The sequence below is a fragment of the Ambystoma mexicanum genome, chromosome 1p (assembly GCF_040938575.1).
Source record: "Ambystoma mexicanum isolate Mex_15411 chromosome 1p, UKY_AmexF1_1, whole genome shotgun sequence".
NCBI lineage: Eukaryota > Metazoa > Chordata > Amphibia > Caudata > Ambystomatidae > Ambystoma > Ambystoma mexicanum.
In genome coordinates this window covers 274,167,259-274,188,471 of record NC_090921.1, presented here as the reverse complement: position 1 = coordinate 274,188,471, position 21,213 = coordinate 274,167,259, and the positions used below count along the sequence as shown (strand labels likewise).

The window sequence follows — 21,213 nt, the reverse complement described above, 5'->3', positions numbered from 1 at the left end:
GAGGTCCCTGAACCTGTGCGTACTCGCCTGCTTACAATTGTATACGAGGATAAGCAGGTGAACCACAACATTCTCAAAAATACTTAACTCTGCAGAGACAGCGGGAAGGACTTTAGCCCAGGGTACCCTGCTAAAACGTCACACCTGGTTGAAGAACGCTGGGATCAAACTAGAGACTCTGGCATCATTGATCAACAAGCCGGTGGGGGAATCACCTGTTCGGCAAGGGCATTGATGAGGCGTTGGAAACGGAAAAAAAGGAACATGAGAACCAAATTACTCAAAGACCCTTTCAACAGAGAGGCTCTTGCCGCTCCTTTTGTGGGCACTCCTACTCTCGCTCCCTTCACAACCAATATGGTTCCGGGAACAATTGGTCCTTGGGACAGGGCTCTGCCTCCTCTACCCCCTATCCACCTAGGGGACAGGGCCGTGGGAAAGGAAGGAGTCATAATGCCACCCCCAGAGGCTCCCTGGCCTCCAGTCAGAAATGACTTTCAGATCCGGGTCCCCTCCCATGCCTCGAGGTCGGGGGTCGTATAACATCGTTCCTGCACGCAGGAGATTACAACAGACCAGTGGGTGCTCCAGACAATCACCCACGGGTACTGCATTGAGTTTAGCCAACCGCCTCGATTCAGAACTCCGAGATCAAGACGCCTAACACCAGAACACCTGAGGATCCTGCTGCTAGAGGTCGAGATCTTGCAGGAAAAGGGCACTATCAAAGTCATCCCTCTTATACATGTAAACTAGGGTATTTATTCAGTGTACTTCCTTGTACCCAAAAAGATCTCACCATGCGCCCTGTGCTAGACTTGCACCCAGCGAAATTTGTCAAACCTCAGATGTTTGGTATGGTAATGCTGCAAGAGGTAATTCCTCTGCTGACGCAGGGGAATTAAATGGCAACATTGGACATGAAAATGCATACTTTCATATTTCAATGTTGCCGGCACACAGTAAGTATCTAAGGTTCACCTGCACAGGCAATCCATCCCAGTTTATCCTTACCTCGACGACTGGCTTATAACGGGGGATTCCTACGGAACATGCCTGTTGAGTACCCAAAAGACGATAGACCTCTTATTCAGTATAACATTCTCCATAAATGAGAAGTTCGCTCTAGCCCAGACAAGTTGAGCAGTTTCTGGGGGCCCTAATTCAGACAGAAGACAGCCTCGTCTTCCTCTCCGAGAGGGTCCAAAACATGCTGTTTCAGATCCCTCAGTATGTAGCCAGTCGAGAGGTAATGGTACGCAAAGCCATGTGACTGTTAGGAATGATTGCGTCCTGCATTTACTTGGTTCCTCATGCACGTTTGCACATGCATCCCATGCAAGAGTGGCTCAACAGCCAGTGATATCAGGCCAGCAGACAATGGGATGATCTAGTGGTTATCCCGGCAGCCCTCGTTCTCGCTGCAGTGGTGGTCGAAGGAAAGCCTCTTGAATGAGAAAATCTTCACCCCCACAGTAGAAGCCACTCTCACGACGGACGCATCTCTCACTGGGTTGGAGGGGGGGGGCTCACCACCTTCAGCTGATGGCCCCCTGCCACTGTTATCAGTGTTCAAAGCCCTGAAGGCCTTTCAAACATAGTTGCAAGGGAAGACGGTCCTGATTATCATGGACAGCACCACGGCCATGTACTACCTGAACAAGCAAGGGGGCACTCGCTCTACAGGGCTATCCAACCTGTCCCAGAACATTTGGAAATGGGCTCTCAAACTCAAGATGTTCCTGTTGTCTCAACACGTTACAGGGGACTCAATCTTCTAGCAGATGTGCTCAGCAGAGACTTCCCACTGCCCTTAGAGTACAAATGACTACACAAAGACATCATCTCCAACATCTTCGCAGAATGGGGGTTCCCAGAAATCGACTTGTTCGCAACACTAGGGAATGTACAATGCCAAGATTATGCCTCCAGGTACCCTCAGAACCGATCCAAGGGGGAACGGTCTCTGGACAACTTGGTCAGGGAGATTTGTTTATGCTTATACCCCCCGCCCCCAAAGTAACCAGTCACCATGATATTGGTGGCCCTGCCAACCCTGGTTCACCCATCTGATGGAGAGGTCTCTCTCTCTCTCCTACAATGAAACTTCCTTGCCATGCAACATGTTATGTCACGAAAAGAGGGAAACACTACATCCATGCCCGCAAACTCTGAATTTAGCAGCCTGGCTCCTGAAGTCATAGAGTTCGGGCACCTCCAACGTCCTCAGAGATGCATGGACATACCTAGGGAAGGAAGAAAGCCTAACACTAGACATTGCTACTCCAATAAATTGAAACGCTTCGTCATCTGGTGAAATTCCAAGAGCATCAATCCCATTGACGGCTCACCTACCCATATTATGTTTTACCTGACTCTTACTAGACTCAGGCCTGGTTTTTAATTCCCTGAAGGTTCACTTAGCTGCACTCTCAGCCTACACTACGTCTCAACAGAAGGTGTTGTGGTGGAAGATTCCAGTTATTAAAGCTTTCATTGAAGGGGTTAAGAGAATTCATCCCCCCCATTTCTAACCCAGCTTCCAGATGGGACCTAAATGTGGCATTAAATGAGACTTAATGGGGGTCTCCTTTTGAGCCTATGCAAAAGGCAAGTCTCAAAGCTCTTACAAAACCGCCATACGATAAGGAGAGTCAGTGAACTACAGGCCTCTTCAATTCTAGACCCTTTTGTTACAGTTCAGAGATGAGGTGGTTCTGCGCACTCACCCTCGGTTTGCGCCCACATTTATTTCTAAGTTCCATGTGAACCAGTCTATAGAACTGCTAACTTTCTTCCAGGACCCCACTTACGTGGCGGAAAGAAGCCTAGACACACTAGTTTGCAGGTTAGTCATGTACTACCTGGAAAGAACTAAACTACAAAGAAAGACAGAACAGTTTTTCGTTTCCGTGGCAGCTGGTAGAGAAGGGGATCATGTCTCTAAATTGGCCATCTCAAGGTGGATTGCCAATTGCATCACACTCTGCTACACTCTTACCAAGAGAGACCTGCCCTTCAAGCCTAGAACACACTCTACTCGGGGCACTGGGGCTTCCATACCATTCATTGCAAATGTTCCTCTCTAATCCATTTGCAAAGCGGCAACATGGAGTTCTGTAGCAACATGGAGTTCTGTACACACCTTTACAAAACACTATTGCCTAGATACTCACTCTAGGTCTGATTCTCAGGCGGGATAAGCATTACTAAGACATCTTTTCACTACTGTTCCTTCTCACATCCCATCTCCAACTTCAGGTACTGCTCGCACAGCATGTGATTCTAAGCAGATTAAGAAGCACCAGAAGACATGCATTACTTACCGTAATAGCATTTCTGATGATTGTATCTGCTTAGATCCACATGCGCCCACCCTTCCTCCCCGCTCGGATAGGAGCATTGACATCTTACTACTACTCTCTCTTTTCTGTACTCTCACGATAGTCATAAGGCTCCCTCGCGGCAGAAAAAGTATAATCGGAGCGACTTCGACACGTGAGGGATTTTGGGTACACTACACGTCACGTTAGGGATAGTGTTACAGGCACACCCATGTCGACGTCCCCTTTCGGTCCTCAAAAGACAAGATTCAATACTCCACGATTACCACTAGATGTCTGACTACATTCACAGAATGTGAATCTAAACCGATGCAATCATCAGAAATGCTATTATGGTAAGTAATGCATGTCATTCCATTATACCCGTAATTTGAAATTTTGACGGCAAGATCATTCCTGCAATAATGTATGGTTTGGAGGTGACAGCCTTGTTGGATTTGAAGGGATTAGACATTGATGGATGCCTTTCAGGTCCGACATGAGTTGGGTATTCAATCATAGCGCTCAATCATTTCTTGGAAGAAATTGGAAAATATTAGATGTAATATTAGTGAAAGATCTTTTTAAACCCCTGAAAGCTGATATGAAAGATTGTGATATCATAAATTGTAATTGTCAAGCATTATTAAACAGTCCAGATAAGGCAAGAGAAATAATGATCTATGAATGGCAGCTGAAATATGAAATATAAATTATATGTAGAATATAGGAAAATACTGAGACATTTAAATTCCCTTCCCTCATATCTATTTAGATTTCCAGATGGGAAGTTTTGCTATATTTACATGCAATGTAGACTCCACCTCCTCCTCGAATCTCAACCTCCTTGAATCTCTAGATAGATGGGGGGCCCTGTTGAAGGATGGATAGAGGTGAACAATAGACTGCTGCCTATGTCTGATGTCTAACCAATTCAAATCTTTAAAACCTTTATTCATTGTGATTCGGCTAACTTTCCAATGATAAATGCACTTGACAAATGTGTGCTTTACTTTAACTCTATAAATTGGAAGTTTTTGGCAACGTTTGAAGGGTTCACAAGCTTCACTGGTATTGGCCTTCATTCGATGTCTTATATTTATCCATTGTTACATTATCTTAATGAAATTAATGGCTGTAGTTTTAGCTTAAAGACTGTATATGCTTTGTATTGTGGATTTATATGGGACTCATGTATGTTTGAATGTACATATGAATATTGAAAATAATTTGCATGTGAAAATGTTTCCATAAACTAAAAGGTGGGGAAAAGAGATGTACAACTTTGTTGCTGGTAATTTTAGGGCCCACACAGACCTTTTCTTGCAGACATCTGTGTCCCCTGCCCTCCACTCCCCTTTGCAATGTAATGCTGGAGATGCTAGATTCTTCCTGCAGCTTGGAGCATCTCTCCCACTCCAATGGGTAGAGAGTGAGAGTTGGAGAGGAAGAAGGAGTAACTTTGTAAAATGTAGCACTCTCTCCATATTGATCATTGCTCTGAGGGATTTGAATGGCATAGGTTTGGGATGGGGCAGAGATTTTATACGTTTGAAGGGAAAAACAATTGCTTGATTTTTCATTATTTTCATTCTGCAGCCTTCTTCATGGGAACTGTGTCCTACATGATGTGAACTGGAAGCCATGTCTATTGCCATTGCATCTGTGGGAAGTATCAAGAGAGGAGCGGACATTAGATCGCCAGGACCTGCATGTTAAAGACTGATCTTGCAGACAGCCCCACAACTTACTCCTTTTTTTGAAGCGCCAGCAAACTGTTTAAACCAGCACACAGCCTCTATTGAGAGAGAGTTTTTGGGGTAACATGGATATTTTATATGCTCACCCTCTTCCACTCCCTACCTCGCCCCATTTTAATGTATGCACACTGAGCTCCTTCTACTGCGACAACCTATTCAGCAATCGAAAGCCTTCCAGATCCAGGACTGTTGCGTCTTGATGGGCATACTCTCTGTACCCAGGAGGCACAGCAATGGGAGATGCTGCCCATAAAACAAGCTGCTCAGCCAGTTAAAGTATGTGGTCTTCGCTGTGTAAGCCGTTGTCTGAGGAGTCTTCACCACAGAATGTTTTGGCCTCTGGCTCTGTGTGGACCTAGCTGCTGTTTATGACTCGTGTGCATTGAGTTGCTATTTGTAGCCTGGGGATTGGGCTACAGCATTGTACTAACAGCGTGATTGAAATAAATGTTTTTTTGGGGGGCCAGCCTTTTTGTGCCGTACATTTATTTTCCAATCTGTTTGCTCCTCCATGAGGTCATCGGCACATTCATGCCCTCTTGCAATTGTTTGTTGTTCTTGGTAGGTTTGCATAAAGAAGGTGGTCACAGCGATCTTATGAGACATCCATCTTTATGTAGAGGCCCTACTGGCCTTTCAGGTTAACCAGCCAGAGCCCCACGCTGAACTCAACACGACCTTATATCTATGGGCTCACCACAAACGCCTTCAAGGTGGACATTTGTGATAGTCTTGTCAGATTAAAGATTTAGTACATTTGGCCTGTTTATATTACATATGTCATAAAGGCGCCACGTTCATTAAAGATGCATGTGAAGGCCATGAGGTAGAACTGCTTACAAGTCTACTTTTTAGGCAGTAAAAGGTCATTAAATGTGCAGTGGACTAGTTAGGTGGACCATTTACATCAACTCAGAATGCTGGGCTCACAGAAGTCCACCCCTTTTAGGGAGGTGAATTAGGATGAAGTTGAGGATTGGGTGTGGTATGGTGGAGGCTGGAAGAAGTGACGAATAAGAAAGGAGAGGACACTTCGTAAATGGTAGTGGTGAGATGTCCAAGCCCATACCTCCAACATTTGTAGGTTCATGTTAGTTTCTATTTAGTGTCTTCATCATAGATGTTGATATTCCTTATGATCTGAAGGCATCCCAGAACACCTTCAAATATTCCCTTTCAAATGGATTGTGTCCTCCCACGTATTCCTTATCTTTGATATTTCCCAATATCCAGCTTGCTGCTTCGGAATTTTTTTTCCCAGTAGAGGGTGCTGTTTGACAATACCTGTCGAGTCGATGGCCCTTGGAGGCCTCTGTGCCAATGTCGACGCCATCACAGCCATAAGTAGCGCGCACAGCATCCATTGCTCAGTTCCTTTTTTCCGCGCTTCACAGCTTTGGGAAAGCAACTTTAGGTTTCGTGGGAACATCGACATTCTTCGAACTTTCTGTGAACATTTCAACTAAAACTTCAACGAGATGTCCTCATCGGCTCTGTCTACGCCTCGGTCCGGTTTTTAAAAAAATGCTGTGACTGTGGGCTAAGATGTCCATGGCAGATCCACACAGGGTCTGTCTGTGGTGCCTTGGGGCAGAGTCTCCATGTTCCGAATGAGACAAGTGTATGTCAATGACGGCCAAGGCCTTGAGGGAGCACAGAGGGAAATTGGAGAGAGGTAAGCCTCAAAAGTCTGTTATCCCATCCAAGCGCACAAGTCGAGGCTTTTGTCTCCTCGTCACAAAAAAACACTCCCGATCACATTCTTGAAGTGGATCACATCATTCTTCCTCTACGAAACAGCAAGAAAAGGTGCCATAGGTCACGTCCACCTCATCCTCCAGTTCACCAGAGAGGGTAATTTGTCCAACGAAACACTGTGTCCTAGGCACAGTGGGAGGAATTCCGTAAAAGTATGTTAAAGGTGTTCGGGAACGCAGCCTTGCCCCCCTCGAAGGCACCTAGAGGCAAACTCCTCAACCGCATGAAAAACCCTTGAGTCGAGAAAGCCTCTGACACACAAGAAGTCGTCACTATCGACTCATACGGCAAAGCCAAAGAGTGCGTCATCAACACCCTCTGCGCCCCCATCGAAGGAGCAGCCATCGACGCCTCGTGTGTTGACCTCCTCTTCGCTGTACAAGAAAATACCTTAGATTTCGTCAGACATCGACATTACTGTCGATTCCATCGACGACCTCAAAGCCGTTGACAGTTTATCGAAGCCGTTGACGTCATCGTCGACGATTTCGACAATTACTGCTCCAATAATGACATCTATAGCGCCGCTGCCTTCTACATTTGAAACAAATTACACGCCACAACCTTGTTCAGATTATTTCAAGACCCTATCCTCCATTTATGAGGAGGCAGAATCCTCTGAAGAGGAAAGAACTTTTGGTCTTGAGTATGTGACTCCTTTGGTGTCAGAAGAATATAGAATGAAACCTCTGCAGGAACTCCCTGAATGAAGCAAGTGTAATTGATACTTATCAATAAGTTGAATTCGGTAGACCTGATCCAGGAGATCTTGCTGAAAGCAATTACAGATTACTTATGACTGATAGAGTATATGGGGCGGTCTAGACCCACAGCTGTGTTAGAATAAAATGACCTAACGGATATACTCGACAAGGGACCATAGGAGGACCCTATAGTCCCTTTTCACAAGGCTTTACATCAAAGGGTATCTTCAAACTGGGAAACACTGGAGGTGATCCCTGCAGTTAACAAAAGATTGGCAGCTAAATATAGAGCATCATCTTCGGATCCTCTATATCTTTCAAAGCACCCAGCTCCAGAAAGTCTGCTAGTACAGGCAGAATGCATATCCCACAATCCGGCAAGATCGTGATGCCAAATTTGATGACCTGGACAAGAAAGTTTTCTCGGCCTGCAACATGGCGTTAGTCTGCTAATGCCACATGCACGCTGGCGAGGTTAACACACACCCTTTGGGATTGTGATTCGATGGTGGCTGACCATATCCCCGAGGGGGAGGGAGGGGATGGTTTCTTGAACCTTATCAAGGATGGAAAGGATTCTATGTGCGAATCCCTCCAAACTGGTCTTGACTCTGTTGACGGCATCAGCAGTGCCATGGCGGCTAGTACAGTAATCCGCAGATTTGCGTGGTTGCGGAAGTTGGGATTTGCCCCAGACGTACAGGCCAGATTTCTCAACATGCCCTTTGATGGCCCACATCTATTTGGGCGTAAAGCTGAGAGAGTTTGGAGAAGCTGCAAACTTCCAAGGCGGCAGCCAAATCCCCAAACCACCCCACAGGTGCGCACTGGAGGGGGGTAGGTACTTTCGCTATTATTCTGCATTCGGAAAAGGCAGAGGACAGCCAGCCCAAAGAGGCCAGAGATGATTCCCCAATGGTGGACGGGGTAGAGGTACTAAGACTGCAACAGCAGGTCCTGCTTTACCCTCAGCATCTGCGTCAGCCGGCTCAAAACCTCTCCGAGGTCTTACATCACAAGACAACAGTAGGAGGCAGATTAACTCAACATCTGACAGAATGGCAGGCTATTTCATCAGATGCTTGGGTATTCGAGACAATTGCCCAAGGTTACTGTCTGCCTTTCCTACAAATGCCAGTGCTCCACCGGGAGACAATTCTTTGAAGATTCCAGATACGCTCCTTATGCAGGAGACTTTAACCTTGCTGGAGAAAGGTGCTATAGAACCGGTACCTGTAGCGGAGAGGAACACGGGTTGGTACTACCCGTATTTTATAATTCCAAAAAAGGATGGAGGATTGAGACCCATCTTGGACTTAAGAGACTTGAACAAGTTCCTCAGGAAGGACAAGTTAAAGATGGTAACCCTTCCTCAGATCCTTCAGGCCCCCCAACGTCAGGATTGGTTGGTATCATTGGTCCTTCAGGATGCTTATCCATCACAAGTACAGAAAGTACCTGAGGTACGCCATTGGCGACATGCACTATACGTTTCGGTTTCTGCCATTTGGGCTACCTTCCACCCCAGGGTTTTCACCAAGTTAATGGTGGTTTTGGCAGCGAATCTCGGGAGGGTGGGAGGATTCACGTCAATCCCTACCTAGACGATTCATTGATTAGGGCAAATTCCCCGGAACAAGTCCTAGATCATCTAAATTACTCGTGCCACTCCCTCCACAGACTGGGCTACCAGAGACTTGTGTGTCAGAGTAAATCACAAGGTGAGGCGAAGAAGAAATATACCAACCCCCTAGAATTGAGTCTTCCTTCAAGAAGTCCCACATGATACCATCACAAAGACTCCAATTTATCGGAGCAGTCCTGGATGCATTCCTGGAAAAGACTTGCCACTGAGGTGAGGGCTCAAGACATTCTACAGATGGTGACAAAATTCCAGAATGCCCAACGTCTCCCAGCCTTCGATTTTCTGAGGTTGCTTGGCTTCATGGCATCCTGCATTTTTCTGGTGCCAGAGGCTCGCCTGAGAATGAGATCTCTCCAATGGGCTCTCAGGGACCCAGTGGTTGCAGTTCTCGGGAAGGATATCAGATCTCCTACACATCCCAAACAGAGTCTCACTGGACCTTCAGTGGTGGGCCTGTCGGGGAAAACATCTTGAAAGGAGAACCTTTTTTGGCAACCATGGCCAGAGAACAGTAGTGACGGACGCCTCACTCATGGGGTAGGGAGCTCATACCAACGATTTGACCATCAGCGGTCGTTGGTCTCCATCGGATTCCAAACTACACATCAACCTTTTAGAGCTGAGGGCAATCAGACTAGCGCTAAAGGCCTTCCTTCCGTCTGTACGGGGAACGAATGTCCTCATGATGGACAATACAGTGGCCATGTACTACCTCAACAAGAGAGGTGGTGTAGGGCAGAGAGGCAATGCAGCTCTGGGTCTGGGCAATGCAAGAAGTAATCTGTCGGCATTTAGCCGGAGAGAACACAGCGGCAGACTATCTAAGCAGGCAGAGTGCAGTCGCCCATGAGTGGGAACTAGCTCAGGAAGTCCTTCAAGATCTTTGCCCTTTGGGGAGCCCCTCAAGTGGATCTGTTTGCAACCAATGCCAACAGGAAGTGCAAACTGAACTGCTCCAGAGTATTTCGCCCGAGAGCTGCTCTAGGCGACGCGTTTGTGGTGGACTGGGAATTTCCACTTCTCTACGCATTTCTTCCAGTCCCTGTCATTCCTCATGTAATAAGGAGGTTGCGGAGGTTTAGGAAAACCATGATCCTAATTGCCCCGGATTAGGCCAAGAGAACGTGGTACCCGCACCTTCTAAACATGTCCATCTGTCCTCCGATTCGTCTTTCACAAAGAGAGATCTTCTCTCGCAAGAGGAAGGTCAGTTTTTCCATCCGAATATCGGGACTCTCAGCCTTCACGCATGGTTTCTGAGAGGCTGAGTTACAAGGATTGGGAGCTCCCGGATGGCGTAATGGAGGTGTTGCTTTGGGCCAGGAGGACAGCAACCAAATCCTTATACCGCTGCCGTTGGAATAAGTTCTGCAGCTGGTGGTAAGATAAGAATGTTGACCCTTTTCATGCAATACACAGATGGTGTTATCTTTTCTGTTGCACTTGGCAAATCTGGCACTCAAGATTTGGTCTTAAACTTTTTAATGGGTACTCACTTTGAGCCTCTTCATTCGTGCCCATTAAGCCTTCTTACCCTCAAAACAGTCTCTTTAGTGGCAATAACATATGCCCGAAGGGTGAGTGAGCTACAGTCTTTGTCTTGCAAGTCTCCTCACTCTGTCTTTCACAAGGACAGAGTAGTATTAAAGGTGAAGCCTAACTTCCTTCACAATGTAGTATCTGAGTTCCGCATCACTCGGAGAATAACATTGCATTCTTTTTACCCTCCTCCACATCTGGGGAAAGAGGAAGAAAGGCTGCACGGACTCAATCCAAAATCGTGCCTCGAGTTTTTACATTAGCAGACTTGCTAAGAAAAGACAAACTGACCAATTATTTGTGGGTTATGCAGGTCATAAGTTGGGCCTAGCCATCACCAAACAAACCATCTCTAGGTGGATTATTTTAACAATTGTAGAATGTTACAAATTGGCAGGTAAAGACCCTCCAGAACACATACGGGTCCATTCAACCAGGGGTATTGCAGCTGCGAGAGCTCTTCAAAGAGGAGTTCCAATAAAGGATATTTTTGCGGCTGCCTCATGGACGTCTGCACACACCTTTACAAAATACTATAGTCTGGATTCGATTCTTGGCTAGGGAGGAAATTTGGAAAGGCCGTTCTACACTCTGTACATACTTAATTACTCTAATTTCACTCGCCCACCGCCCCCCTCATGGGGGATGGGGGAGTAAAATTAGAGTAATTATGTAGACGTGGGAGGACACAATGCATTTGAAGAACAAGTTATTTACCTCTGATAATGTTCTTTCGACTGGATGTTCCTCCCACGTATTCCTTATCGCTCCTCCCATCCTACCTCACAGTAAAACTTTGCTTGTGGTTAGTCTGTGCTTCCTCAAAGGTAGTAACCGTCTAACTTAAGACTTCTTCGCTTCAAAACGGAACTGAGCAACGGATGCTGCGCGTGCTGCTTACCTGTGATGTTGACATCGGCATGGAAGCCTCCGAGGGACATTGACACAACAGGTATTGACACACAGTGCCCTCTGTTGGGAAAATCTTTTTTCTGAAGCAGCAAGCTGGATACTGGGAAATCAAAGATAAGGAATATGTGGGAGGAACATCCAGTCGAAAGAAAGTTACCAGGGGTAAGTAACTTGTTCATCTGTAATACAATACATTTAAAAAAAATGTGATTCCAATTGGTCGGTTCCTCCCACATATTCCTCATCTTCTAAAATGCATTTCAGACCCAGTCTTCTCCAGAAGGTTTTCCAATAGCCACCAGATGTGCTGCGGGTTGTAGGTTGGACTTGTCACTGTTTTGTGCCAGAATGAACGTTGCCTATACTCTAAGCCACTGGTAAAAATTCCAGAACTCGGTTTGTGATTTTTCTAGCCAGAGAATAAATATAAATCTGGATTTAAAGGCTGTCCAACTTGTCATTGCTCTGTCTGTGACAGACCCGCACAACTCATGTCTTTTAGATTGTTAAAAACATGAGTGCATAGCCAGACTCTTGTTTCCTTCAAGCAAGGTTTCTGCACGGGAACCCGCTGACTTGGTGACTCCCTCTAAAGCGATGTCAATACCGGAGACTTGTGTGTCAGAGTAAATCACAAGGTGAGGCGAAGGAGAATGGGAAGAGGAAATACCATCCCCCCTAGAATTGAGTCTTCCTCCAAGTCTCGCCCTTCATCCTATTAGAAATAGCAGTGAATGTCTCAACCCCTTTCAGATTTGGAAGACGGGGCGCTGAAACAAGTGACAGACCCACCTTTCTAACTTCCTCTTCCAGACTGGAGGAATATTGGTATGCAATGCTTCAGGGTTTTAACCAAGCGCCTGTGGCCTCACCACTCCCTGCTGCTCTTCTTAGGGCGGCTTGGGCGCAAGGAATAGGTGCTCCTACGCATTTATGGATTCAGGCCCAAGAGAACCTTTGGCATCAGAGCCAAATCTGTAAATCTCCCCTTTGGTGGTGCTCCTGCCATGTAGTGGTGACGTACACATTTGTGGTTTCAGTCTATCTGCCATCAGTCATTCCAAAAGAATCTGATCCTTCCATGCCTCAGGAGGATGATGGATCTACATACTTGAGCAATGAAAAACGCACTTTGATGATTCACTAATCTGTTTTATACAGGTGGAATGCCATTTTTGTTCCACATGTGGTCATCCCATAGAGAATCTGAGTTTCTTGAACTGCAAGGAGTTAAGGTAATCTATTGGAATCCATACCCAGATTCTGAAATAGCTATGGCACCTATACAAACATTGGGTCTGGACTTTGCCCCCTTCAGAGCGGTTATAACAAGGGCTATTGATACCATATGGATAGTTTCTCCTACTGAGAAAATCAAAAGGCATGCCCGTACAGATCTATTTTAGCCAAAGTTCCCAGTGCACGTTGTTGCCCTTTAGTGGAGCTCCCACAGACCAGTTAACAGACACTGGTTTAGGCATACTGTGTAAATAGGTGGGTCCTTCTGATGCAGCCTTACTTTGAACCCACACCAGAAAGCTCTGTTGTTCCAAAGTCTACTGCAGCAACAACCTTTCCTTTGGCAATCCCTTACACTGAGTCTAAAATTTTGAATGCATTGTGGTAACCCTGTGGGAGACTACAGCAGCCTTGTCCTCTTGGCAATAGATACCCAACGATTGGTATAGGTCTGTACTACACAAGTTGGTAGAATGACTAAGCAGCCAGACCTATCGCAAGAGGGTTAATTGTGAGCTGTAGAGGTGTAACATAGAGGTTCACAAATACAAGTAGTCAAATAACACTTATACTCAAGATCTTCTAGTAAACTTATTATTTATTTAAGAGTCAGGTTTAAAATAAGAATTCTTTAGAAAGGGCAATATGCAACAATAAAATAAACTTCAAAAACACTTCCTCAGATTTAAGTTAATCAAGTAGATACCCTTTTGGGGTGTCTCACACACACACACACTTCCTACACCCTGAGGTGACTTCAATAGCTAGGACACTGTGGACATTGATATATCACTTTTAACACTTAATGCAATACTGAGTTGGTGAAAAAGGAAAACGTTAGCAAGTTCTCTGAACAGGTGAGTACTTTACAATCCCCCAATTTAGTGTAGGTTAACCCTTTCCCAGCAATACAAGTAACATATGTACCACCTATGAGGGACAGTTAAACACAGAGTCAATGAATCAGAAGAGTATGCTAGGGAAACAGGAAAGCCAATGTCAATTGAAACAATGTCTAGGGGAGCTGAGGCACTTCTTGTAGATGGCACAAAAGTCTTGCTCAATGTTATATAGAGCATTTGTAGAAAATTCACTGTTGGGCCACATGCTGTAAGGCCTGTGAAAGCAAAGCTGAAAGCAACTCTGCAGAAAAAGCAGCTACTGTAAGTCTCCAGTGAGACAGACAAGCTACAGACCAAAAAGGTAAGCACCACTTTAGTCAAGACAGTACCTTAGGTTGGAAGGAGAGGATCCAGCTGGCTTCTGTTCAGATTAGTCCTGCGGTTCCTGGGCCTCAGTCATGGAGACAAGAGGGAGGACGTCTGGAGGACTCTTGCACTGCAGTTTGAAGGTCGGCGGCGGCAGGCGGCTCTTTCCAAATCAATGGCACTTTGCAGTTTCAGCTACCAGGCAATAGCACCACTGCGGTTCTTGGACACCTTGTGGGCTTCCCTTGCTTCTGGGGGTCCAGCATCTGTTGAGATGGCTCAGGCGTGGGTCATCTTGCTTCGAGAGGGACATTAGGATATTCCTGGAGCTCTGGTCCGGCTTAAAGACAATGCACTTATTCCTGGTGTTCTTGTCCCCTGGCACTCGGTTCCAGCAGCAGCAAAGTAATACAGCCAGCAGGGAGAGGGGTTCCAGTCAAGTTCGTCTTGGGTTCAGTTGGTCCCACCATGCCATGGGAAGAAGTTTTCCGTTCCGGGCTTCCCTAGTCGATAAGAAAGTTGGAGCTTCAGCACTGCAGCAGGGCTTCACTGGGCAAACCAACGGTCCAGGAGGGTGCAGCAAGCTTCTCTTCCAGTTTCTCTTCAGTTCCTTCGTCCAGTGGTCGAGACTACTTTCTGTCCAAGCGACCTTGCCTTTTATGCAGGTTTCTCCCATTCATTCGCAGCCTAGCTGTCACTCACACAGCACTGTGGCTGTCCTCCAAGGGCAGCCAGCCAGCCAATCACCTTTGGGTGCATTCATTTAACTAAGGTTGACTAAGCACAGGGAGTTTCAGGCACCTCCCTCGCTTCCTTCCCTGCCAGACATGCTGAAGCCAGAGGCAGATTTCAGCACTGAAGCCCACCAAAGACAAATACAAAGGGACCAAACCTGATTTGGCGTGCAGAGTAAAACCCAATAAAGATCTCACAACCAAGGAATGGCAAAAAAAGAAGACTGGGGACATTTTGACAAAATGGCACCCATCGGTGCAATGCTGCAGCTGAGGATCCATTCTGTGGTTAAAAAAAAAAGCACATAATGGGAGGAAAATTAAACCACTGCCACCAGCCGTTTAAAGTAGTGAGGGTAACATCAAAAATGTTACATGAGTCACTCAAGGCGTTGGTAGGGATTTGGTCACGGGATATCAGACCGGCGGAGTTAATATGGTGCCCATTAGGGGCAATGGGGAGGATGGTGGTGTTTGAAGCGGTGATGGACACGTGGAGGAAATACGTGGGTGATAGATGGGTGAAAGGGGAGGTATGTGGGAGGGTCTTCCATGGGATGCGGATCAGTCTCTTCGTCAAGCGATTGAGAGGATGGGGATACGAGGCTTGGGGAGAACGGTTGTGAGACGGTGGGGGATTTCTTTAAGGGTGGAAGGATGCTTACCTGCAAGGAATGGTGCCAGAAGTTTGATTTACCGCAGGGACTCTTTTTGGCATATGGGGCAGTGGTCCGAAGAATTGCAGAACTATGGGAAGGGATTCCCACAGAGCCGGAGTCCTGTCTGGTGCTTCGAGTGTTGTTAGATCGGATGGGGGGTGGGGCGCATATTGCCCGAGTTTATAGGGCGCTACGAGAGGGGGAAATGAAGGGGGTATTGAAGGTTAAGGAGAGGTGGGAGAAGGACATGAAGCGCCCAATACCAGATAAAGAATGGGCACAGGTCTGGGATCTGGTTCGGAAGACATCCAGGAATGCCCGATTCCAGTTGGTCCAGTTTAATATTCTACATAGGGTATATGTACCCCGGTGGTGCTCAAGGCTATGAATGGGGAGCTCTCTGACGCGTGTCCCAGGTGCGGATCAGCCCAGGCAGGGTTCTGGCATATGGCATGGGAATGCAAGGTAATAGTCGGGTATTGGGAGGAACTAATTAGTGGAGTTAATGGTTTGCTGGGAACCACTTGGAACGCAATCCGGAAATGTGCCTGTGGGGTAAGCTACCGAGGGAGAAAAGGCATGGTTTGCGAAATAGAATGGGTCGGTTCTTGCTCATTTTAGCTAAGCGTAGAATGGCGATAACGTGGAAATCACCAGAAGGCCCGGCGGCTAGACATTGGCGGAAGGATGTGCGGAGATGGGGAGTAGCGGAGTTAACGCTGCTGCAGAATGCAGACTCAGAGACGGAACGGACAGATGCAACGATTCACTGGGCCCAATTGTTAGATGACTTATCGAGAGACAATGATTTATGACCTTGAAAGATAGGAGGCAGGAAGGAATAGCTAAGGGGAGTAGCAACTGGAGGCGACTACGGTGATGGGAGTTATTGGCTGAATCACCTAGATTGTATATATTAATGGACAAGGAAGAGCTGCAGGTTGGGGCTGCTGTGAGGAACGTAAATCAATAGACTTACATGGACACTGGAAGGGCGGGATTTAAGGGGGGTGCGTAAGGGGCCGGGAAGTTGTTGGTAATGTTCAATTGGGAACTTGGGAAATGTTTGTGGGAAGGAATATTGGGGGCTTGAGGGGGGGGGGAAAGCGGAGGGTGGGGGGAGTTCTTTTCTTTTCCTTTTTTTAGGGTTGTTGTAACAAAATGCCAATAAAGAGTGTTTAAAAAAAAGTTACATGAGTAAGTAGGAAAAGGGGCTACTAAGTAACCCCCCACTACTCGACATAAGAGTCCAAATCGGATCAAAACTACATGAGAAAGTGAGAAAAAAGCTCACTCACTCCAGGATAAAAATCAAAAGTCCTAAAGCCAGCAAAAGAGCTGGGGTTCTCTAAAATGGAAGAGAATTAGCACAGACATGAGTGCTCCCTCATTGATGGCGCACACTGTATACCCATGCCTTTTGGGAGTTTGCAGAAATGGCTAGAAGCCATCTTATGGGAAGAATGTGGTCTACTTTTATGCAACTCGTCCAGATGGCAACAGTACTGCAAAGCATCTTTTGCAGAATGGCCTGGACCCAACAGACTGGATGGATTGATCAATGAGCATACAAGCAATACTTTGCTGTCGCTCTTAGATCAGAACTGCACGTTTTGTGGTTGATGTCGAGGCAAAACTACTGGATATGCCTATTGATGGGTCTGATCATTTTGTCACCAAGACTAATTTAGGCCTCAAACCATTGCGTTCATGTAAATGCCAAAACCTTAGTGTATGTAAGTCCCTAATTTCACTTGGTTCCCCTTTAGTAGTGGCCGATACGGGCTGAATTTCTTCCCATCCAAGGTCCAGTCATTGTCTCAGAAATGTCCTTCCCAAGTCAAGCAGACATTACTCTCTCAAAGGGGATCTGGGGCTCTTTCAACCCTAATCTTATGTTGTATCTGCCTTTTGGGCATAGAGGTTAAACAGACATCAGATTTAATCCTTCATGTGGCCAACAAAAGTCTCCTATGAGTTGCAAAATAAGACTCTACAAGAGGGCCTGGCAGCAAATGATGTCGGAGAGATGGGTCTTATAGTAGATGGATCAGGGTTACTGCCTGGCTTTCCTTCTCGCAAAGAGTGACAAGCATGCAGACAACAGCAGCTCTTTTATCCCAACATGGGATTCCTAGCTGGGGTTTGTTTGAGGATACTAGGGCTGATGGCTTCCTTCATCGCCATAGTCCAAGAAGCCACAGTGCGAATGCGGTCGCCACAGTGATCCCTCTGGAGCTAGTGGTCCAGATTCAACGGGGAGATGCACACCATTATCTAGTTTCCCCATGCATCTGCAAGGACCTACCTTTGTTGGCATTCTTCGGGAGTGCCCATTTTGGCTGCTGTTGCAAATGGTCACACTGATCATACATGTCCCTAATGGGATGGAGAACTCATCTGCAGGCTCTTTCAGTGAGTTGTCTGTGCATGGGCCCAGAGAACTCCTTCCACATCCCTTAGTGGAACTCAGGGGTAGTTTGTCTGGCATGTTGATCCTTCTTATTGTAAGTTTTGACTGTCCAGGTACTTATGGACATCTCCATGCATGATTATCAAGATGGGTGGTGGGAGATCACACAAGCTGTGCAGGTAGGCCATGCTCCTGTGGTTTTTGGTGATCTTGAGAGAGGTGAATGTGACAGATTCTCACCTCAATGACAGTCTAAACACTAAGGCAAGCATGACGAGGCAGCTCACAGGAGACTTAAAGTGGGATCTGAAAAAGTTGCAGAAGAGCAGAACCACCATGATTGCTCCGGACAGTGCATGGAGGACCTAGTTCCAAGTCATGTTAAGTTTGTTGCATAGTCCTCCTTCGCTTCGGTGGCTAGAGCAGGGAAGTGAAGCCCTGAGCTGCCAGAACAGTCCAAGTGAAAAGACATCCTGGCCTGAATGAAGATGTTGAGTCGGGGCCCGTCCCCTGCATCCCTATGATGCAATTCAGAGGAAGCAGTGCCACTATAGAGTACTCTGTGAACGTGGCAGTATCCACAGCGGCATTCTTATGACAATGGGGACGCTGCCTGGATTCAACATGGCTAAGCAGTAATGACATGGGAGGTAACCCAGGTTAGGGGGCGGCCTTTTCCAATGCGAGGATGCAGAATCTACTTTCCAGGGTATTAAATGGTTGACTTTTGAGGATTGTTGAGCCTTTTGAGGCAGTCTTTGGTGTCATGCTCTCTGTGAGAAGCCCCTCGGCAAATTGGGAGTTTCTAGGGATAGAGAGGGCTCTACAGATTCATTTATCACCTCTGCCGTTTTAATCTTTTTTTGTCTTCAGCCAAATCGGGTCTCAATGTTGGCATTGTTAAAGTCTAACGTGCTCAGTGCTTCATTTTTTATAGGGTACTTGATGAAGGTTTATCTCTGTATCCCTGGGCTTAAAGTTTAAAGGCTCACAAATGTGTATGCTCCCACGCCCTTTGTTCTTCCATGGCAACATACTTTATTTCTAACATTTCCCAGTCTTGCTTCGTTTGAGCCCATCCATGACTTTTCTTTTGAAGCCGCACTTTTAGTGGCTCTCTGGTCTTCAAGGTCGTCTCAGAGTTTAAAATCTTTCTATCCCTGTTCTTTTTCTGCAGTTTTTCGAAGCATCAAAATTACATCTGCAAAAGAAATCCACCTCCTGGTCTTTACATCTCTTCATCCTTCTAAAATGGTGGAAAGATGCCATAGCTACGATTAGCTTTTTGTAGGGTTTGCTGGGGTAAGAAAATAGTTCTTCGCATTAATACGTTTTATGTGCTGGCTGACAAGTAAGATCCATTCTACGAGAAGGCACATGAACCAGACAGCCACATATGCCTTGTAGAACACTTGCACAAAGAACTGCCATCTTGTTTTCTTGGCTGAGTAGGATTCTAGAATGAGAAGATTGTTCCTTCTAGATTTCCTGGTGTAATTAAACAATTTTGTCAGTTTCCCTCCTCCCAATTTTTCTTTACATGGCTTTGGAAATCTTTCAAATGATACAGAACCTGTGGGAACAAGGTATCCATTAGGAAAAGAAATTACTTACCTCTGGTAATTTCTTTCACATGGAAACATTAATTCTCCAGCATGGGGGCTGGCATGGATTCCCTACTGTCAGGCTGGCCATCCTCTGTAAAAGAAAAGTTTCATTTTCACTTAACTGTATTTCAAATGGATTGTGCCCTCCAACGTGTTACTCATCTTTGACATGTTATGTCCACAGCTGTGTACTTCGGAAACTTTTTTGGCAGAGGACTTCTTGCGTCGGTGGTGTCGGGTCGATGTCCCTTGAAGGCCTCCAGCGAGGGCGCACGGCACCCGTAGCCTCTGTTCTGTTTTGTCCGCAAATGTGTTTGCTCGGAGACTCAGCGCGCCTCGTGTATTCCTTGTGAATGTGTCTTAGAGGGGATTGTGTCCTCCGACGTATTCCACATCTATGACGGGTAATGTCCACAGCTGTGCTGCTTCGGAAATTTTTTCAGCAGAGGGCCCCTGCGTCGATGTTGTCGATCAGTTTTCCCCTCGAGGGCCTAAGTCGAGGGTTGACGTCACCGGATGTTATATATAGGACGCACAGCGCCCGTAGCCTCAGTTCTGTTTTTTCCGCAAACGTGTTTGCTTTGAAATCTCGGCGCGCTCGATTCTTCTCTTCGAACAATGTCTTCATACTCTTCTACGACCCCAAATTCGGGCTTTAAAAAATGTCTGGAATGCGGTTCGAAAATGTCCATCACAGACTTGCACTACATCTGCCTCTGGTGCGAGGGTGCTAGAGGGCCAACCAAGATGACCGCATCTTAGCAAGCTCCCGCACAGCCTGGAATTAATCCTGCATCATCCTGACAAATCGGTATTCTACCGCCCTGACTGCACACCATCTTTGCCAGCTGGGCATTGCCCTACAGCCCTTCGAGGTTTGGGTCGAAATCGGAGACCAGGCGGCCCCATACGCCCTTACTTGAACCTCACGCCTGAGGCTAACGAGTGGGCCCAGGAGTCAGCGGAGAAATAGGAGGTGGCGCGAGACGGAGCGGAGACCGGGCAGAGGAGAGCTGCCGGCCCCCACACACTCCTGGAAGGAGGGCCGAGGGAAAACGTCGGCGAGCCGCAGCTGAAGGCCGAGGTGAGTCCCTCCTCTCCCCCCGCAGAAACAGATCCGTGGCGCTGCGCCAGCGGCAACGACAGCCGCAGACACCTGGAGGCCGCGGCCCGCACTGGAAGGCCGCAAGAGGAGGCAGGTTCACTCCTGACGACCGCAGATAAGATGAGTGAGAAACTAGGCGCAGGCGCCTGCCCTCTCCCAGCTTGCCCCCCCTTACTGCTGCCGGACCCGGCGCAGCACATCGTGCCTCTCCCTCGCCGTGCGTGGCAGAGCGGCCGGGCCGGGTGGCGAGAACCAAAGGCCGCGGGAGGCACAGTTCCTCCCCACTCCCCGGCAAAGCTGACCAGTATAAGATCCGGGGAGGCCGACGGAGATCAGTTGCGAACGCTCCACAGCCCGCCCAGCCTCTCAGGTATGGCGCACGCTCAGGGTTCAAGTGCCTAATCTCCTACGCCCCTGCTGAAACCCCCTCGCACGCGCACAGACTGCCTCTACATCCTTGTTGTGTCTCCATACAAAACCACTTTACATAAATAAGGAAACCTTATCCGGATGAGAGCAATGCGCTACGGCTCTCCTTCCCTCAACAGGGTGGGGTGGAGGGCGTCCGCGGCCTTCTGAGCTCATCCTGTGTATCTAAGGAAGTGAC

The 21,213-nt window shown here is 47.1% G+C and overlaps 1 protein-coding gene across 7 annotated transcripts in view; it reads left to right on the top strand.

Moving 5' to 3' along the window:
* Positions 1–5,549, top strand: part of SGTA (small glutamine rich tetratricopeptide repeat co-chaperone alpha) — a 728,086-nt gene extending 722,537 nt beyond the window's left edge. For 4 of the 7 annotated variants that reach the window (XM_069646646.1, XM_069646641.1, XM_069646636.1 and 1 more), the window contains one exon: positions 4,923–5,549. The gene's annotated coding sequence lies outside the window, so the exon portion shown is untranslated. The remainder of the gene's footprint in view (positions 1–4,922) is intronic. The other 3 variants (XM_069646634.1, XM_069646632.1, XM_069646639.1) reach the window with 1 other exon arrangement.
* Positions 5,550–21,213: the final 15,664 nt, after the last annotated feature.